At 42.2% G+C, this 21,071-nt stretch overlaps 2 non-coding genes across 2 annotated transcripts; both read left to right on the top strand.

Annotated features, from left to right (window-relative positions):
- Positions 1–5,314: 5,314 nt before the first annotated feature.
- MIR100-2 (microRNA mir-100-2) lies at positions 5,315–5,425 on the top strand. The gene has a single exon (NR_049018.1). It is a non-coding gene; the product is annotated as a microRNA mir-100-2 (primary transcript).
- Positions 5,426–14,728: 9,303 nt separating this feature from the next.
- MIRLET7A-2 (microRNA let-7a-2) lies at positions 14,729–14,820 on the top strand. The gene has a single exon (NR_049033.1). It is a non-coding gene; the product is annotated as a microRNA let-7a-2 (primary transcript).
- The last annotated feature ends 6,251 nt before the right edge of the window (positions 14,821–21,071 follow it).

Consider the following 21,071-nt stretch of genomic DNA (forward strand, 5'->3'; position numbering starts at 1 on the left):
AAATCACCCCAGGTAAACAATTCTCCACACACATTCCACATGGGAAAAACAAGGAGCAGAGATAGAAATTGTTTTCTCTTTCATTTCTTTCTGTGCACATCTATGAATAATCCTGAGAGGGAAAGAGAAATGTGCTTGCCACACTGTGCCCAGCGGGGTTTTGTGTGTGGCTGCACGAGGAAGCGAGTGGGGATTTTCCCTGCCCACATCTGGAGTTTTGTGTCCCTCCAACATCTGCAGCACCAAGTGGTCACTCAGGGTTCCATTATCCTGCACTTTATGGTGTACACAGAGCATAACCCCCGTCATGCTTTTAATATTCCGGCCCAAAAGGATCACAAACAACTTTTTTTTTTTGCTGCTGTTTGGTCGTTGAAATGCGCTCGAGCCTTGGCACCGGTCCCGGGAGTTTTGTTTCTACGTCAAGGAAAATGAAATAAATCGACTCCTCGGCAGCGAAGTTGGGGATTTAAAAAATAATAATGATTTTTTAAAAGATTTCAAAAAATCTAAATAAGTTTAAAAAAAAGAAAAATAAACAGGAAAAAAAAAGAAAAAAATTTTAAATCGGTCCATTGACAAAGTATAAAAAAAATTTTTAAAAATGAAATTCAATGGCTTACGCTGAAGGAATGTGTTTGGAGGAGAACCCCGCAGGGAGTTGGGACAAGAGGTTTTTCCGTGGAGCTTCTTCCCAGTGGCATCGCATCCAAGAGAGGCCGGGATGTTTGGGAATGGGTGAATCCTGGCACGGAAAAGGGGTGGGGTGGGCTGGGAGGATGTGTGCAGGGAAATCCCTTTTGGCAGGAGGCTGCTCCCCAAGCTCCCCATCCCTGCACCCCCTGGTGAAATCCTCCGTGGGGAGGAAGAGCCTGGAGCGGATGAAGAATCGAGGTGGTGCTGCTGAGAAGGGGAGAGGCATCGACCTCCACCTCTGCTGTGGTTGCTCGTGGGTCTGGCTGGTTTTGGGTTTTATCCTTCCCTGGCGGTGGGGAACGCCAGGATCGGAGCCGGCCCGTCCCCCTCAATATTGGGAATATTTCTGTGGGTGTCGTTGTGGTTACATCGCAGCGCTCTCCTTCCTCATCTCCGTTCTTGTGCAAAATTCAAATAATTCCCCCCCTCCCCGATAGCAGCTGTGCATGGGGGGGTTTCTTTTTTTTGGGGTTTTTTTTTTTATTGTTTTTTTTTTAAGTCGCTCTTTAACGTTGCGAAAGGAACAATAAAATGAAAGGCAAAACCGGCATCTTAAAACTTGGCAAGTGAAAGCAGCTTGGACTGGCAGCCAAGAATCCTGCTGTGGTGCAAAAAGAATAGCATCCACGGAGCCACCACAACCCAGGGCTTCTCCTCTTTTCACAATCGCGTCGGCACAGAGAAATAATTATTCCTTGTATCAGTGTTAAAAGAGTCAACAAGCTTAAAAAAGCTTGGTGAACCTCCTCCAAAGCAGGTAACGATGCTCCTCTTTGATTCTGCTTTCTCCAGCTGGACTTTTGGGCTGAGGATCTGGAGATGAGAACGAATCCCTTGCAGAGTTTGGTGCGTGTCTCTGACTGCCAGGGAAGGCGTTTGCCTCGCCGTTTCTTTATTTCCCTGAATGGATTTAGTGGGAATAGGACTGGCAAACTTCTGGAGAGGTTGTGTTTTACAAGGAATGTTTTATTTCCACGGGTTCAGCGTTGGGGGAGAGCGCGAGTGGGTTGAGCCAAGGTGGAACATGGAAAAGAATCAGCCAAAAAAAATTTCAAAATGAGGATGTTGGGAGGTGGGGAGTCATTTCTCTCGTAGGAGCTTGGCTGTTCCTTTTGCTCCTAAAGCTGTAGCCTCTGGCTGGAGGGAAAACAGCATCCATTCCTTGAAAATATGCCATGAAAATATCCATAAATATTTTGTCTTCCAGAATGCGTTCCCGAGGAGTTGGGCCTAGCAATATGGCAGCGCACGTTCCATAGGAAATCCTGCAGAATGCTGCTGAGGTAATTTGGATTCTCAGTCAGTATCTCCCTTTCCTTTCTAATTCCTTAAAATTATTTCAAGCACGAAATTCCTTCAAAAGTTGCTTTTTGAAGCTAGGATAGAATGCATGTGTGTGTGCGTGTATGTATATATATATATATATATTTATAGGCCTAATTACATTGGGGTTAAAACTGGGGAGAAAAGAATGGGAATTATTTCACAGTTGTGTTTCTTATTTGCCTGAATTTCGGGGCAGAAGGACGAAATGGCTGCAAGCAGCTTTTTGCTCAGGCACACAATGCATTCCGTAGTGATCGATTTCCCTGGACAGGGCATTTCTGCTTTGTGGTTTGCAAGAAAACCACCCACAGACCAAACCCCACTGTTAGATCTTTAGAGATTTTATTTCCCCATATTTCCCTCTGTATTCCTGTGGATGTAAATCTCTAAAATATCAGCTTTATTTTGGGTTGTTGCTGACAGAAATATTCTGTAGTTTTGGCTGTCCCATGTACCAGAGCCTTGTTGATCCTGTGATCCCTGATATTGTGAAATTAATAATGAAGTGTGCTCAGCATAAGGATATGAGAAACTTAAAGATAAATACCTTAATGTACAGGTTGAAACTTTTTATTTGTAATCTCAGCATTTGAGGCAAATACAGGCTGATGCTGATTGATTTGTTTGCCTCTGATGGATTTTCTGCCACTGTGTGTATGTTCATCAGGTTTTCACAAGGTACAATAGCTTTGGGATTAATCAGTGGGGGAAAACATTTCCAACCCCACATCTTGGCAAATCCATGGCTCTCTTTCAATCTCCCTGAATATACTGGATACAAGTGAAATTCCTGTTTAAAAAGCAGCTCTCATTGAAAAAAATCTGCATTTTCAACAAACAAAACTGTGGGTTTGCTGCTGCATTTCTCAGTTTGCTGCCTTAAAGCTTGTCCATGGGTTTGTTTCCAGAAGGAGCGGGTTGGTTCCTGGATATTTGTAATTTACAGCACACAGGTGCCATGGAATGCCATCCCTGTGTCCCAGGGCTCAATCACATTTATTGTGGGGATTTCTTTGGAGCTTTCCCAGGGATGGTTTTGCTGCTTTTCCCCTTTTTTTCCCCATTTTTCCCCCCCTGAGTGAAGCCCTGGTGATGGATCCCAGCTCTCCTTCTTGCCTTTTGTGTTGGAAAAGCCAATCAGGTGGGGAGTGGGAGGTGCAGCAGGGAAAACAGGGTGGGTTTTCCCAAGAAATCCCAGATTTCCTGCAACATGTGCAGGGCTCCTCGAAGGTCTGGCTCTGGGTGTCCCCTCCAGGCAGAGCTGGGGACACGTGTCCTGTGCAAAAGCCACCCAAATTTTACAGCTTGGTTTCTTTCATGGATTTCACCTATCCCAAGGAAAGGAGATTAGCCCAGGGATTAATGGGAAAGGAAAAAAAAAGGTTTTGGAAATAGATAAAGTGAGGAAAATGTAACCTCATGATGATTCCAGTGAGATCATCTCATGTGAGAAAATCAAGTATTTCTCTGCCAGAGCCATTCAGATTAGCTCACTTCATACACATAACCGAATGTAAATGATATTACATGTCAGGTTAATCTCCTAGTTTTGATTATCCTATTCTATACCATTTCTAAATCAAGATTTCTTATCTCAACATTTACATACAAACACATACCATATAACATTCAATTAAACTTTTATAATTCCCTACAAATTTGTTTCCCACAATTAGGGTTAAGAAGAATATACTGAATAGAAAGAAAACATTCTGCCTGATGCAGTTTTGCTTAACACAGTAAGACTGAGGGCAAAATTCCCTGCTACAGGCAGAAATCCTGGTGCACCCAGCAACAACTGACCCTAAAATTGTACCTTTAGGCCCTGCTGGACAACCTGGATTTTAACCTCAGGTTCCCTGCAATAAATGAGCTTTGTAGTGGAGGGCTGGGGTTATTTTTGGCCGGGTAAAACATTTGTTGTGTTCCATTTGCAGCTCTGTTCCCAAGGAGGGCACAATCCCTGTGCTCCCTGCCCTGCTCCAGCCTCCACCACTGCAGGGACAGAGCCTCCTCCACCCCAAAACTCCAACAGGAAAGCCAACCAGGATTTTCAAAGATGCTGCAACATGAATTTTGGCTTTTAAGATGCTTTTAAGGTGAGTGTCAGCATAGGAATCTAAAGTTGGAGGATGAATTTAGATAACCTTTGGGCAGATGGTGAAAGTTTAACATCTATAACAGGAGGTTCTTGCCACCCAGCGATTCCAAATAAAGGAAAATTGTATTTTATAATTGCATATTTACCAGGCTGGAAAGGTTGAAGTGATTTATTTTAAGGACCTGCACCAAAAAAAAAAAGAGGGAGAATTTTCTAACAGCACCCAAATAGCAAAATTCTTTTCCAAGTGGTGCCTGTTTGATTTTACAGAGGATAATATTAACTTGCATTAATATGGTTTGTCTCCTGAAGGAAAAGAAGTGAAAAATTGGTGACACTTTGAGCAAGGGTTGATCTCAGTGATTTTCTCCACCAGCTCCATGTGGGGCTCACAGCCAGGCTGACTCCCCACCAATAAAATGGGAAATATTCCTTCCACAGGAAAGCAAAGTTGGAAACCTCAGGGGAAGGAGGGGACACCTCCTGCTTGCGGTGGCAAAACTTTGCTTTTCAAGCTTTATTAGAAAAACCCCAAAGAACTTTTCTATTTGTGTGGAAGAAATGCAGAGTTGAGGTTAGGGGGAACTGCCAGCTTGTTCAGCAGAGTGACAGGGGTTTTGTTTTTTGCCTTTAAAAATAGAATTAAAGTAGAACCCCAGCCCAGTAATGACTTCTCTGAAAGTTAAAACAACTCTCAGGCAGTTGTTTCTTCTGCCTGCTCAGCCAGGCTGCCAGAATGGAAACAACTTTTTGCAGGCTGGGGGAATGCTGTGTATTGGAATTCTGTTTGTATCCCAAAATTTTGCTGTTGGATCATTTCCTACCCTGTTTTAGTGATATTCCTCCAATGCTGCTTGTTAATTCAATTCTTGTTACCTCAGTACTGTGTAATATTCTGACCAGCAAAGTGCTTGTGAGGAAGAAACACAGATCAGCTTTATTTTGGTTGGTTTAATTTTTTATTTTATTTTTCTGATTTTCTTAAGGCTCCCATGGGAGTGCAGGAATCTGTGGCTTCATGTCAGGACAAAATCAATAATCCACTCTGCCCCCCACCCTCCGAGGAGGGGCTGAGAGAACGAAGGCTCCTGGCTAAAACTCAGAAATTCCACCTGCAGAAAGGTTTTTTCCTGTTTCCATCCCCCACAAAAGTGACCCCAAACCCTGCCAGTGCCAGCAGCAATCCCTGCCTGCTGCCACAAACCCGTAGATCCGAACTTGTGCTCATATTCCACACAAGCTTGTATCTATAGGTCTGTGGCTGGCTGGCAAGAGCACCCCGGGGTGCTGCTGCACTTCCCCTCCAAATATTCTTCACTCTTTCCTCCTTTTCCCCCCCTCCTCCCTCTTTTATTTTTAATTTTTTTTTTTAATTTTTAAAAATTTATTTAGAGGAATATAAAAGTGGAGCTGCAAAGGGTTGTTTGCTTGGTTGGTGCTGAGGAAAAGGGGATGGGGAGGAGCTGATTTGACATCAGGCTGAAGAAATTAAATCTCACCCATGTCCTGCCCTGCTCTGGTGATGGGGATGTGGTTGGGAACGTTCTTGTGTTGATTCTGAAACAGATAAAATAATTTCATTGATAAAGTAACATGGAGTTATTCTTTCCTTGCTTAGTCCAGGAATTTGTGAGAGGAGCAATCACTTCTCCTCCTTTATATCCAGGAACTTGGAATCCCTTCTCTGACACAGCAGGGGCTCAGCCCTCCAACTCCTCTTTCAAAAATCAGTTTATTATAGAACCCCATTCCTCCCAATTTCATGGCAGTTGTGTCTTTCAAATAATTTTAAAGAGAAAATAATCATGCTGGAAAGTCCAAAAGAAGGGATAGGGCAGGAAAAAGCCATGGGAGCAGGCAGTGCAAAGGCTGCTGTGGAAAAGTAACCTTTCATGTTCGGAGAGTGGAACAATTATTTTTGAAGAAGTCATTTTTTAAAACCCCAATGTACAGATTCTGTATGAAAATAATTAGGCTGTAAACTCAAAATAAATTCTGACTATTTCTTTCCAGCAGCTTTCAGTGTTAATTCCACCAAAGATTTGCTCTGCATTTCCACTCTTAAAATTTCTCTGGGTTTGAACTTGGCTGCTTTGACATACACTGCTGTAGGCCAAAAAACGGGTTTTTTTTCCCTCTCTTTGCAGAATTTCCAGGGTTTTCTATGTGTTTTCTATTTATTGTAGAAGTTTGATGAAACATTTATATTAAAATTAAGTCAGAGAAGTCCAGCCACGCTTCTTTCTCCCTGTGAGCTGAAACAAAGTTTAAAAAAAAGGAGAGAAAATTGCATTTTGGTGTCCTATGTGATGCAAAGTTGGGTATAAAAGCTGCTCCTCAATACTCCCCAAATGTTTGGATGGGAATAAAAGCTGATGAGTGGTTTCCAGCAGAACTTTTGCTGCTGGACTGTTCTGTGGTGGGATTTTACCCAGAACAGGACCTGGAGTCAGGCTCTCCTTTGGGATTTTGAGGGTGGGCGTTGTTCCATCCATGGTGGGATGAGCAGGGGCTCACCATGGAAGCAGGAGGAGATTGGGACAGTAAAAAAGGGTTTTCCCAGAAGATCTGTGAATAATCTGTGCTGCTTTGGGGCTGCTCTTTTAAATGCTGTGAATGTTCATCGCCTTGGGTTCCCACGTGCTGGCTCCAAGGCAAGCATGGGCTCGTTTAGTCTGAGCTCCAAGGAGAAATGAGCTGGTAAAACCCAATAAAATCCATATTTCTGGAGGGTGGTCTCTCCTCTCTAAAGCCATTTGAGGTAGAATGGGCCGAGAAAAGCCTGGAATTTGTCACGGATGTCCTGGCACTTCAAGTGACATTGCTTGGAGAGTGCCAAACGAATTGGGTCAGATATGTCCCAAAATGAGGTACCACCATTTGGTTTGGTATGTTTTTTTGTTTTGTTTTTTTTTTTTTAATTAGGAAATCAATTTGTTTTTTGCCTTTAAAAATAGAATTAAAGTGGAACCCCAGCCCAGTAATGACTTCTCTGAAAGTTAAAACAACTTTAACTCTTGAATCGTAAAAGAGGAAAGAAGAAAGAGATTTTTTGATTTCTTCTCTGTAAAATATTTTAGTGCAATTTCTCTCTGCCTATGTTGGGACCTGCTAATCAATATCTGATTTTTTTTTTCCCTCCTTTTGGTGAGAGGCTTGGTCTAAACACAGCTGGATGCTTAGAAAGGGAACTTCAGAGAAGTGACAGCAGGAGTGGGGTGAGCTGCTGGGAGGAGGAGCAGGGAGTTATTTCTGGGGCTGAGCATCTTTTTGGTTTTTTGGGGTGAGTTTGGGGTTGTGCTGTGGCCTCAGCTTGGTGGGACAGGCTCAGGGAAGCCTCTTGCAGCTCTGGGCTCGTGCAGGGGGGATGGAAGGAGGGCAGCACCACCAGCACAGCTTCTGGTCGCTGTCGAGGTGGTCGTGGCACAAAGTAGAGACATTCTTCCACCCTAATTATCAACTCCAATAAGTCAACAGAACACCATCAATAAAAAATAACAGCAACTTCAACTGACTTCCTAAAAATACTTTATCTAACCACAGAGTCCCCTCCTTTTCTTTAATTTCTCTCTTCTTTTAGTCTCCTTAGTAACAACCTTAAAGAAAGCTCCTTATCAACTTCTTATTTCTCAGCTTCTCCCTGCTTTAGCCAGCAGACCCTTCTGCAGCTTCTCTGAGCTCAGCTTACCCAGCAAACCCAAAAAACCTGTTCTTGCTGAGTTTTAAAATGTTCTTACTGAGTTTCAACATGCATTTCAGTTTGTCTCCTGTTCAACTGCCGCCCTGCTCTTTTCTAGCTGCAGCCTCCCCATATTCTGCCCCGTTGTTTTCCAGCTTTTTCAAAATCTCTGCATTCTGTTTCCAGCCTTAGTTTGTATTTCTGTGCTGCTGCTGAGTTCCACTGCACTTCATTAGGCTCTGGAGTGAAACTGGGGTCTGGCAAAAATGATGTGAAGAGCCTTGAAATGTGTCATCCTTTTAGGGTGGAGGAGCAGAATTGGAGTCTGTGCAGCTCCTACCTGCGCTTACAAGGGGTTATTTTATTATTATTATGTCCCCCTTTTAAAAATTATTATTCATTGTTTTTATATTCATTATTATGAATATAATTCATTATTATATATTATATATCACATATTATATGTCACATATATCACGTATTATATCTATCACATATTATATATCACATATATATCACATATTATATATCACATTATATATATCATATATTATCTATATATATATCAGATATTATATATTATACATTGTGTATTATGTATTATATATTATATTTTTATATTATATATTATATATCACCTATTATATATATAACATATTCTATATTATATATTATACATTATATATTATACATTATGTATTATGTATTATGTATGATACATTATGTATTATATATTTTTATATTATATTTTATATATCACATATAACATATAACATACATATAACATATAGCATTATATATTATATATTAATATAATACATATTATATATTATATATTATATATTTTATATATAATTATTAATAATATTTGTTCTACTCATTGCATTCATCATTTTTTATATTAATGATTTTTTATTATTATTATTATTTCCATTATTATTATAAGGAGGACTTAAAGAGGCACTGCTGGAATCAAACCAGAGCACCTGGACGTGGGAATTACCCCAAAATGTCCCAATATCCTCTCCAAAAATCAGTGCCTTCATTACTGCCGCTCCTTGCTGTGGAAATGGGCAGAGTGGCTGCTTTAGAGGTTAAAAAAAAGCCAAAAAATCCCTTCCTGTGTGGCTGCATCTGCATCTGGGGAGGTTTTGCTGGGCTTGTTTCCTTTGGCCAGAGTTAGAGTTGAAACCAGCAGAAGCAAAACTTGCCCAAATCTCCTCTTTTTGATTTTTTTTTAAATTTAAATTTTAATATTTAGTAAATCTTTTCCTTCCTCCAAATATCACTGTGCCATTTCTCACAGAGCACTCCTCACTCCTGTTGCTGCCTGAGAACACCTGCGAGGTCCCCTGCAGACAAGGATGTCTCGTGGTCCCCACTGAGGGGCGAAAATGGAATTTATTTGTGCGTTGCCTCCTTTCCCAGCCTGCTGAGGAGCACAGGGAGCCCCTGCCAGCAGAGGAGCACACAATAGCACTCTGAGCGTAATTAGAATAACCATATGCAGTGGCAAATGGGATTCAAGATAAGCAGAATGGAATTGTGCACCCTGGAATTTGAACCGTGTCCAAATACTCTTATTCAGATAATCAAATCTGGTTAAACTCTTAAAAGGCAGATAAATTTCAGTATTCTGGTTATTTCAGTAATCTGATTTTTTTTTCCCCTCCCCTCCTCTCTCTCTTTATGTTTATTTGCTTCTAATCAGTAAGGGAGGGAAAAAGGAGAGGATTTTTAGGGGAGGGATCCACGACTTGTGCACCTGCCCTTGAGCCAGGAATGCTCTGTGGCTCAGGAGCATTTCAGGAATGGAATTCCCTGAGCTGGAAGTGCTCCAGCAGGTCTGGGGAGCCTCTGGAAGGATTTTTTGCAGGTTCATGGTGAAATCCAGCCCCAACAATCCACCCTGCAAGTGGCACCAGGTGTTGCTTCAGCTTCCTCTCAGTTCCTTCATTCTTTACCACGCAGGTGAAACCAGCCGTGGCTGCAGGCCCACATCGTGCTCTGTGGGGTTTCAGTCACAAAGCAGGCTTGGGATAAGCCAAAAAATCCCCCAAAAAAAGTTTTGGGGTCGTTTAGAGTCATCAGCACTTCTTACTTGTGCTACTTTCGCCCCTTAGGTCAGCACAGGGTGTTCAGGTTCTGTTGTCTCACCCAGAGCTGATGCTGCAGCTCCTCCCAAAAACCACATTTGGTTCAGGAGTGAAATCCCAGCCACCTTTCCCCTAGAAAAAAGAAAAAACCCAGAGACTGAAATATAATATTGAGCAAACCTTCAGATTGCTGCAACCCTGGCTAAAAGTTGAGGCACGGTTGTTGTCATGAGTTGAAAAATTTTGGAGAGCTTTCAAAATATTTACTTGCTCTGGGTCTCAGCTGAGCCCAGATGAGGCTTCTTTCCCTACTTTGCAGCCTCTTGGACTTCCAGCCCTTTTTAGTGTGTTTGCCAGACTTCTAGGAGAGCTCTCTGAGCTGGGGTAAACCTTTGAACCTCTTGAGGTTCCTCATTACAACCGACTTCTAAGAAAGTTTCACCAAATAAAGCTGAAGGAGTGAGGTGAGCAGCAGGAATCATGTCAGCATTTCCAGTGTGAAACCCCCTCCTGTCTGAGAAAAAAAAAAAAGAAAAAGAAAAGATCACTCCAGGCTGAAATTTGGCCAATGGGATCTCAGCCCTCCAACTGGAACGGTGGCATTTGTGGGTTTTTGTATTTAGTTTTTGCTCAATGATTTCAGGAAATGCATTTGCTTAGGGAATATTTTGTTTTCCCACCCCCTCCTTGGCAAGTCCTGCCTGGGATCTGAGAGGGAAGGTGAGTTCCTCCTTCTTCCACATCGTTCACAGCCCAAGAGATTCAGAGCCAAACCTCAGCTGATGATTTTCCTGATTATAATGGGACAAAATTCAGCTTCCCTGACCATCCACAGTGAATGTCCATTGCTGGAATCCTGTTCAAAGTCACTAGGTCTGTAAATGCCTATACAGTGTGATTTAGGGCAGGGGATTAATGCATGAGGCACTGTTTTATGGTATTATTTGGGAATATTCTGCCCTCTGCCCCCCTGCGTGACTGAATTGCTGCTTTCCACAAATAATGGGACTTTTGGCACCAGGCAGGTGCCAAAAATCAGCTCTGGGTTGGGATTTTCACCTCACTCTTGGGGAAATTCAATAGGAAATGTGGGTAGAGGAAGCAGCTCTGTGAATTTTTCTCTCACCTGAAGCCAGGGAAGGACAGGCAGTAAAACAAGAGAGGAGTGAAAACTTCCCAGTCCAGACTGAAGCTCCGTCCTGGTGTTTTTTGGGGTCGGTGGCATGGGCAGGTGGGAACTCCAGAGCTGGAGAGCCTGAGAAGAACAGCTCCAGTGGCATTCTGTCTCCTTTTGGAAAGGAATATTCCCTGGGTAAAGAATCCCAGCACTTCTGTGATGGGACAGCAGCTGGAATCACGTTTCCTTCAGGAATCAGAGAGTTACAGGGAGAGAAAAAATACAATTTTTTAATTACGCCGTAGCTTTAGAATAAGGCTGGGCTGGGCCAGAGATTCCCTTTGGTCCCCAGAAGTGTGAAATCATTTCTGGGATTCTGAAACAGCAAGAGGCCTAAAAGGGGTGCCAGACAAAAGGCACTGGGGCCCCGTGAGGTGATTTAGGAGCACAGAGCTCCACATGTTCAACAGGAACCTCCTGACATCCATAACGTAGCCCAGCATTGTCATTAGATGACAGATTCGCCTTAATTGCGTAATTAGGTATGATTGTGCTAATTGGGTAAAGACATAATTGACAAAAATCACCAGAAAACAAACAGGGAGCTGGGTGCCACCAGGAGGAAGCGTCAGCAGGGCCGTGCCTGCCTCTGCTCTGCTCCTCCCCAGGGCAGGCACGGAGAGGGGACACCAAGGGACACAAATTCCATCACAAATCCTGGCAGTGAGGCTGCTCCTGCTTCCATCTCCCTTCCTGCCTTTATTGCCAGCAGATATTCTAAGTGACAGCGCCACTCAAATGCCTGGCACCTTTTTCCTGCTGGGAATTTCCTGCTGCAAATCCCAATTCCTCTGGGATGTAAATACACTTCGAGTTGTCCAAGCTTTGAGGGAGCAAAACACCTGTAGTGGGTGATGGAGCCATAAATGGGGGGAATTTTCCAGGATATTTCCTGCAGCAGGATGGGGAGGTGTCAGAGACCACCCTGGGCCGAGGGTGGCTCCGTGTGGTGGAAAAGTCTCTCCTCCAGCCCGAGCTCCCAAAGAAAGGCTCAGCAGTCTCTGGTGTTCGGTCTCAAGGCAGTTTATTGCAAGTTATCTAAAAGATTTTCTCCTTGGGCTGCTGTGGTTTGCTCACAGCTCAGGCAGAGGCACACACACACCCTGACATCCTCTCTGACTCCCGACTGCTTCTTCTCTCCCCGCCCAGGGCTGCTGCTGTCTTTTATATGGTACATTACGTGTTACATGGGTACAGTTTGTCCCCAATGCCCATTACCTATATTAAATGGTGCTTTTCTATCTTTTATATGGTACATTACGTGTTACATGGGTACAGTTTGTCCCCAATGCCCATTACCTATATTAAATGGTGCTTTTCTACTCTAAACCAATCTGTGAGTGCCAACATCACCAAGAACATGGAGGGAAGGAAGGAGAAAGAGGGAGGACAGGGCAGGCCCAAATCCCTCCATCTTAAACCTCTGACCCCCATGTACAAAACCAAAACCCCCTGTACAGCACTCAAAAATTCTTCCCTCTACTTTGTGACTGCTTCTACTATAATATCTAAACTTTTGTGACTTCTTGTTCTTCCTGCAAGGTTGGTAAATCGTTCCATGGCTCAAACCCAAAATCACAGCTGTTTCCAGCTGCCTGCCAGGGTCTCAAATGCTTCTGACCTGGGCCTGGAACCTCCAAAAATGTCTGAGGGACATTTTGAGTTCCAACAGGGAGATATCTAAAAGTTGACCCCAGAGGGTGAGTTAGGTGTCAAACCCTGGACAGAAATGTTTTTGGTGTTTAGAAAGTTCCTGAATTCTCTTTGTGGAGATGGAAGAGCAGCAAGGAGAGGTGGGGAGTCATTAGCTTTGGCCAAGCTGAGAAAAATTTAGATTATTTTGGCCTAAATCTAAAGCAAGGAATTAAGTATTGTAATTTATCCATGAAAAGACCTTTGCTGAGTATACAAATGAAGCAAAACTCTCTATCCCTCTCTACCTTCCATTTTAGAGCAAATTATTGGAGAGTTTTTTTTCCTCAGCTCTGCTTTTAAATATCTGATGTGCAAGGGGTGCCTGTGTTTAGTGTTAACAGAACCTTCTCATTAAACAGATCAGATGTGGGTCATAATTGATAAATTTTCAGTTGTGAAATGTTGGATATTAATGACTGAGATGCAGAAAAATTCTTGCAGGGATAAATTGTAGAAAACGAGTGGTTTAGCTGAAATGGTTTTGTTTATAAAATGTGGAACAGGTTGGTTTTGGAAGTCTGAGTGGGAATTTTTCTGCTCTGTGACCCAGAGATTGGGCAGGATTTGGGATTTTCCATCAGCCTAACGCAGCACACAGGTTCACTCCTTCCCATAAAACAACTTGAGTTAAAGAATTGGATTTCCTGTTGGACAAAAGCTGTTCAGTGCACAGAAATGATGGAGGAGCTGGGCCCAGGATGCCTTTAGACAGGATAAAGACAACTCCTGGTTGGAGTTAAGGGACAGAAATCCGTGATTTCCTTATCCAAGCTGTGCTTTGGTCCCTGCTCTAACTAATCAAACAGTTAACAGGGACTGAGCTCTCTGCTGCTGACTAAAATATGCTGCATTTCCACGTTTGGTCAAAGTAAACTTTACCAAATATGGAGTCCTAAGAAATTGGGATACCATCAACATCATGGGCACTCAGACATCACAGAAAGATTATTTTGCATTTTTTCCAACGTGTTCTCCTGCTGTTGCAGTCTGAATTCTGAGCAGTGATGCTGCTTCCCATCTTCCCCCTTTATTTCCTGCCAGGCTTGGGGTGTAAAGGCAGGGCAGTGCCTTTTCCATCATCAGAAATTTTGTTTTATCCTGTGAAAACAGAGCAGCACGTGCGTTCAGCAGCGCTCATCCCTGAGGTTTGATTCCCTTGGAATTCCCTTCCAACACAGAGCTGCTGTGCCAGGGGCTGGATTAAACTGAGGGGCAGCTCCAGCCCCAGCAGCACATTTGAGGATGATTGATAATAATAACATAATAATAATAATAATAATAATAATAATAATAATAATAATAATAAATAATCAGGCAGCCTGCTGCTTGAAGTGCCACCTTGGTGGGTGCTGGGTGAGTCACAAGGATAATATCCTGCTTGTTTGGCTGGGAATTTAACAAGTTAAAAACGTGTGGCTTGTGAAGGGATCATGGCTGGCTGCTGAGGGAGGCTCGGTGCTGCTTTTCCAGGATGATTCATTTGAACCCTTTGGTGCAAGGGTCAAATTCACCTCAGGATTTGTTCCCCTTCTGCAGTTCTCTCCCAGCCCCATTCCTGCACATCCTTCAAACCTCCAGGAGCCAAGGTCGAGGTCAACATGGTGTGTTCAGGAAGGAAAAGACTTGTCAGGACAAATTTCACCCTAAGCCTTCTTTAAATGCGCTTTTTTTTTATAAAAAAACATGTCTGTGTATGTTCTGAATCTGCTATGGAAGCGGAACACCATTATTTTGGCCAGGAAAAAAAAATTCCATCTTGTGTGAAAACCTCCATGATCTTGTCCAAACAACCCTGGCTTGTTGTGTCTTATCACATTTCCATTGTGGGGAGCTGAATTTGGGGTTGGTGTCTTTCCCCCAGCAGTTTATTCCCTCTAAATTAAACCACTGAGGATTTGGAGGCCTTTTTTTTTTGTGTGTAAGTAGAAGCCCCTGAGGTTATGAATTTTTGACTGCATGCATCCAGGTTGAGGTAGTAGGTTGTATAGTTTAGAATTACACCAAGGGAGATAACTGTACAACCTCCTAGCTTTCCTTGGGTCTTGCACACACCGGCGTGAGGAGCGACCAAAAAAATCCTCAGCAATCTTTGCTCTGGACACCTGGAACAGGAAAGAACAGGTAAGACAAGCTGGAAAACCTTTTAAAAATCCTTCTGCCTCTCTAGAAATATCAAAATGTTGATTTTTATAAGCGTTCGTTCTGCTTGTTGGTGCTGTTTTATTGAGTTTGTAGCAAATCCAGTGATGTTTGTCTTCCTTCATTAGCCCTCGAGCAGCGTGGTGTTAACATTCCCAAAAAGCACCATGGCAACCTCTCAGTGTTCTTGCCTTCGTGGTCAGCAAGCAGAAGTCTCCAAAGGTAAAAATAATCTGTATTTTCCCCCCCCCTTTCTATTAGTCTTTGATTGGCTCAGTTAATTCTACACTGGGAGTGAACCAAGGCTGGTGATTGCAGATAAAAGGGTTTTGGTGAAAGTACCTAAATCTACAGAGCCCTCAGGAGAGCTGTTCCTTGGGAATATCCAGTGGGGAATACACTCAGCTAAAATGGGGATTTTTAGGGAGTTTTGTACATTAAAGTTGGGTTTTTCAAAGCAGAGGTTTTGCTTCTTCCTCCCAGCAGTTTGGGTGAAGGAGTTGGGGAACATCCCAAATGTTGTGGAGAAACAAAAAAGGAGATGGGGAACACCCCAAATGTTGTGGAGGAATGAAAAGGAGATGGGGAACACCCCAAATGTTGTAAAGAAGTAAAAAGGAGATGGGGAACACCCCAAATGTTGTGGAGGAACAAAAAGGAGATGGGGAACACCCCAAATGTTGTGGAGAAACAAAAAAGGAGATGGGGAACACCCCAAATGTTGTAAAGAAGTAAAAAAGGAGATGGGGAACACCCCAAATGTGGGACCAAAAACCCCCAAATGTTTTGGGACCAAAAACCCCCACATTTCTGATGTGTTTTACAGGGAATCAGGAACATCCAATTTACCCAATTGCTCCTGAAACCCATGGTTTTATTTGCCTGAATATTGGAGACCTGAAAAACCTTTGAAACTCTCCTAAAGCTGGAAGAGAAAAGTGAACTTTTCGATGCTGGCAGCACTCAGGGTTCAGGTCCTCTGGGGGCCTGGGTGAAGGTGGTGGCCACAACCCTTGGTCAGGGCCCAGGACCTGAACTTAAATCTTTTCACTCTCTAGATGAGTAATTCTGGCAAGGTTTTCTGAGTTCCCAGAAATAAGAGGCTCTGTCTCTTCCTAAACTTGTTCAGTTGGTGAAGAAAAAGAAAGAGCAGGCACTGGGTTAATTCATTAGGTTAATCTGGAAGTGTGAACACGATATTGATATTTCAAGGTATCTAAATAATCCAGAATTTTTTTTTTTTTTCTGGTAGAGTGGCCTTTAAAAACTTAAATATCTGCAAATCCGTGTTTGCTGAATGCAAGGAGAAGCTGTGAGGGTGACTAGGGCTCACTTAGGAGTTATTCCAAGAGCGGATTAATAGGATTTTATTCCCTCTTGCTTTCAGAGAGGTTACAGGTATCACTGCCATGGTTTATAGCTCTGCAGCTCCTCGGGACAAGGAAAAGATCTGGGAAAACACAAAGCTGCTTCTGTTTTCAGGAAGGCACATGCCCCAAACACATGCAGGTAGTTAAAAAATGAGGAATCTTCTTGGCACGTTCTAGGCACTACCTTTTTCCCCCCCCATAAATCTTTCTGCAGATGGAAGTGTAAATTTTCAGCTGCATTGATTCCCATCCAACACAGAGGTTTTTTCCATGAGGGTTGGGGTTTTTAACCTGTTTGGGAATTCTTTAGGAACAGTTTTGTGAATAATCCCAAGTAAGAACAGGCTCTTCTTTTTTTGGGGTCTTTTTTGTGGTTTTTTTAACCTGTTTAGGACTTCTTTAAGAGCAACTTTATGAATAATCCCAAGTAAGAACAGACTCTTCTTTTAGGTTTTTTTTGGTGGGTTTTTTTTTTTTTTTTTTGGTGTTTTTTTAACCTGTTTAGGTTCTTTAAGAGCAACTTGGTGAATAATCCCAAGTAAGAACAGGCTCTGTTTTATTGTTTTGGGTTTGTTTTGTTTTTGTGGTTTTTAACCTGTTTGGGACTTCTTTAAGAGCAAATTCGTGAATAATCCCAAATAAGAACAGGCTCTTCTTTTCTTCTTTTACTGGGGTCTTTTTTGTGGTTTTTTTTTAACCTGTTCAGGACTTCTTTAAGAGCAATTTTGTGAATAATCCCAAGTAAGAACAGGCTCTTCTCTTTTTGGTTTTTTTTTTTTTTTTTTTTTTTTGTAGTTTTTTAACCTTTTTACAACTTCCTTAGGAACAGTTTTGCGAATAATCCCAAATGAGAACCGGATCTTCTATATTTTTTCCATTGTGGTTTTTAAACCTGTTTGGTACTTCTTTAGGAGCAGCTTTGTGAATAATCCCAAATCAAAACAGCCTCTTTTGGTTTTTTTGTGGGTTTTTTTTGGTGGTAGCATTTCAGATTTGCTCAGCACACTCAAACTTCAGGAGGTTCAAAACAAATGATTATTTCTAATAATCCTGTCAAACACAACTTGAAATGAAAAGATCCATCCCCTCCAAAACCCGAGGAATCATCATTAAAAAGGGAGAATGGTCAGTGAACATAATTCAATGTGCATATTTTCCCTGTGAACAAAACAGCATTCCAGCTCTTCCCCCTGATGAGAAGAATGTATTGTCAATTAATTAGACTCCCATCATATGTCCTCGGATGCCCTTCCATCATATGCCTTCCATATGTCCCTGTGTCATATGCCTTCCATATGCCCCCTGTGTAATTAGGCTCCCATCATATGGCTCCCATCACGTGCCATTTCAGTGGGTTTCCAGGAGAACGTGGCACTGTTACAGTTTTGGACCTTTTGCAAGGAGGAAAGGAACAGCTCAGGAGCTGTAAATGAGGGGAGGAGGAAGCAAAAAAGGAAGGTGGCTCGCCCCGAGAGCTGCCTTGAATTGCTGGGGTTTGTTTTGCTCAGTTTCAGCAGTGCAGGCACAAAATTGTCCCGTTTTCCTTGGGTTCCAGTCCCAGTTTTTATTCACTTCAGCCTCTGGATAGCCAGGGAGATAGCGAGTGTTTTTCAGGGAATGTTTCCACCGGAATGTGAAATGCAAAAAGAAACAATCCACCTCCCAAAAATGTGTTTGTCCTGCGATAGGGAAATGGGAACTTTGTCCTTGTTTTGGGTCTCTGAACGTGGAGGACCAGAAACATTCCTGGGAAGGAATTCATGGAGAGGGGATGGCACACTCCACTTCCATCCCACATGGACATTCCTGGGAAGGAATTCATGGAGAGGGGATGGCACACTCCACTTCCATCCCACATGGATGTGGAGGGCATTGAACCGTGGGAGGCCTTGGGAGATAACACCCAAGCAAATGTGAGATGGATTTCAGATTTCCTGGGATTTATTTGGGATAAAGACCAAAAAAAAGGCACTGATGCTTGCACGTGTAATGAAGGAAACTGCAAACTTCCAAGGAATTATGGAATGGTTTCCAATGAAAGCACAGCTCGTTTGCCTCGTGTGCACTTGTGTCTCTGGGCCTTCCTTCTTCCCAACAACTTCTGAGAAGTTTTCAATCCCAATCACACCTGACAGAAGAGCAGTGACTTCCAAGGGTGCTCTGCCCCAGCTTTGCAGGAATTGCAGAAATCCCATCTGTGCATCCCAAAATCCCAGCCATGGGTCCCAAAATCCCAGCCATGCGTCCCAAAATCCCATCCACACACCCAGAAATCCCAACCACACACCCAGAAATCCCAACCACACATCCAGAAATCCCATCTATGCATCCCAAAATCCCAGCCATGCATCCCACAAATTCCAACCACACACCCAGAAATCCCATCCATGTATCCTTTAATCCCATTTGTGCATCCCCAAATCCCATCCATGCATCCCCAAATCCAGCCATGCACCCAGAAATCCCATCCATGCATCCCCAAATCCAGCCATGCACCCAGAAATCCCATCCATGCATCCCTAAATCCCATCCCTGCACCCAGAAATCCCATCCCTGCACCCCAAAATCCCATCCATGCATCCCAAAATCCCATCCATGCATCCCAAAATCCCATCCATGCATCCCAAAATCCCATCCATGCACCCCAAAATCCCATCCATACATCCCAAAATCCCATCCATGCACCCCAAATCCCATCCATGCACCCCAAAATCCCATCCACACACCCAGAAATCCCATCTGTGCATCCCAAAATCCCATCCATACATCCCAAAATCCCATCCATGCACCCAGAAATCCCAACCACACACCCAGAAATCCCAACCACACACCCAGAAATCCCATCCATACATCCCTAAATCCCATCCATACACCCCAAATCCCATCCATGCATCCCCAAATCCAGCCACGCACCCAGAAATCCCATCCATTCATCCCAAAATCCCATCCATACACCCCAAAATCCCAGCCATGCATCCTAAAATCCCAGCCATGCATCCCAAAATCCCATCCATGCATCCTAAAATCTCAGCCATGCATCCCAAAATCCCAACCACACACCCAGAAATACCAACAACACACCCCAAAATCCCATCCGTGCATCCCACAAATTCCAACCACACACTCAGAAATCCCATCCATGCATCCCCAAATCCCAGCCACACATCCCAAAATCCCAGCCACGCTCCCAGAAATCCCAAATACACACCCAGAAATCCCATGGATGCATCCAGCAGTCAGGAAGGAGGTTGAAAGGACAAAAAAGAAGCTTAAAATAGTCATTTGTGCTGAAATCTCTCAGTTAAAATGCAGAGTATTCTGTAACATACCCCAGTTTTCCTGGATTGAATGGCAACAGTTCCAACTCCCACAGGCTGGGAACCAGTGTATCCCTAAAAACTGTATTCCAGCAGCTGGAGCATGGTAAAACCCAATATTTGGATGTGTTCTGCCTAAATTCAGTCAGTATTGACCCAAAAATCATCCTGTATTTGCTGTGCAGGCATTCTGCACTGTTTGTAAGTCAGGTGCATTCCTAAGAGACAGGTGACAGCTCTTGCTCTGCCTTAATCTTTAATTTTGAGCTCAATCCTCATTTAAATCACACACAGCAAATACCAGCAGCCCATCTGAAAGCTTCAGGTCATTAGGGAAATGATTTGGGAAATATTTTGTGGTCTTGCACCATCATTAGCTCGCCACAGTTGTAAAGTGCATATTAAGGGAAGCTTTTAAGCCTTTTGTAGAACACCACTGAAATTATCTGCCCAGAATTGCTGCTCAAGTGTTGCATTCTGAAATATTTTATTCTTCTGGCTTGCTGGGCAGCAAGAAAATCCTCATAGCTGTGCTCGTGTTTTGCCTCTCTGTTCTCACATGGTTGTGAAAAATGAAACTTTCGTCATTTGAGGGATTTTTTTTTTCATTTCTTTTTTTATTTTTAACCACTGAGTTCTACACCCAGCTGAAACTCTGCTGCTCCCTCCTCAATCAGATGCATTAAGCAGAGTTGAATTTTAGATAAAAGTTCTGCAAGGATTGGGATGGGATGGAGAGGAGTGCCAGAATGACTCATTGTTCCATCAATAAGGCCCTGAGTGTTCTGTTGGTGCCGTTTCCAAATCTGTAAAATTCCTGCCATAACTGGAATTCCAAGCCCAGCAACCTTGGGAGCAGAGTGGGGATGATGAGGATGGGGTGATTTAATCTGGATTTTGACTTGCTCCTGCCTGAAAGATGAGCAGACAGGTCAAAATAAGAGAATTTCAGTTGCCAGACTCAGAAAATATTTAAAATTAAATAAATGAGTACTAAAAGTATAGAGTTTTATATAAAATTATAAATAAAAATGTTTAAATAAATAAATTTAAATAATACTAAAAGTAGAGAATTTTATATAAAATTATAAAGACATTAAAATATTTAAATAAATGCATTAAAATAGTACTAAAAGTATATAATTTTTTATAACATTATAAATAAATAAATAAATAAATCAAATAAATTAATACTAAAAGTATAGAATTTTATAAAAAATTAAAAATAAATTAAAATAGTAATAAAAGTATAGAATTTTATATAAAATTAGGAATAAATTAAAATATTTAAATAAATGAATGACTACTAAAAGTATAGAATTTTATATAAAATTATAAATAAATTAAAATATTTAAATAAATACATTAAAATAGTAGTAAAAGTATAGAATTTTATATAAAAGTAGGAATAAATTTAATTATTTAAATATTATTTAAATAAAATTACACATAAATAAATTAAAATATTTAAATAA

This window comes from Taeniopygia guttata, chromosome 24 (assembly GCF_048771995.1).
Source record: "Taeniopygia guttata chromosome 24, bTaeGut7.mat, whole genome shotgun sequence".
Classification (NCBI taxonomy): Eukaryota; Metazoa; Chordata; class Aves; order Passeriformes; family Estrildidae; genus Taeniopygia; species Taeniopygia guttata.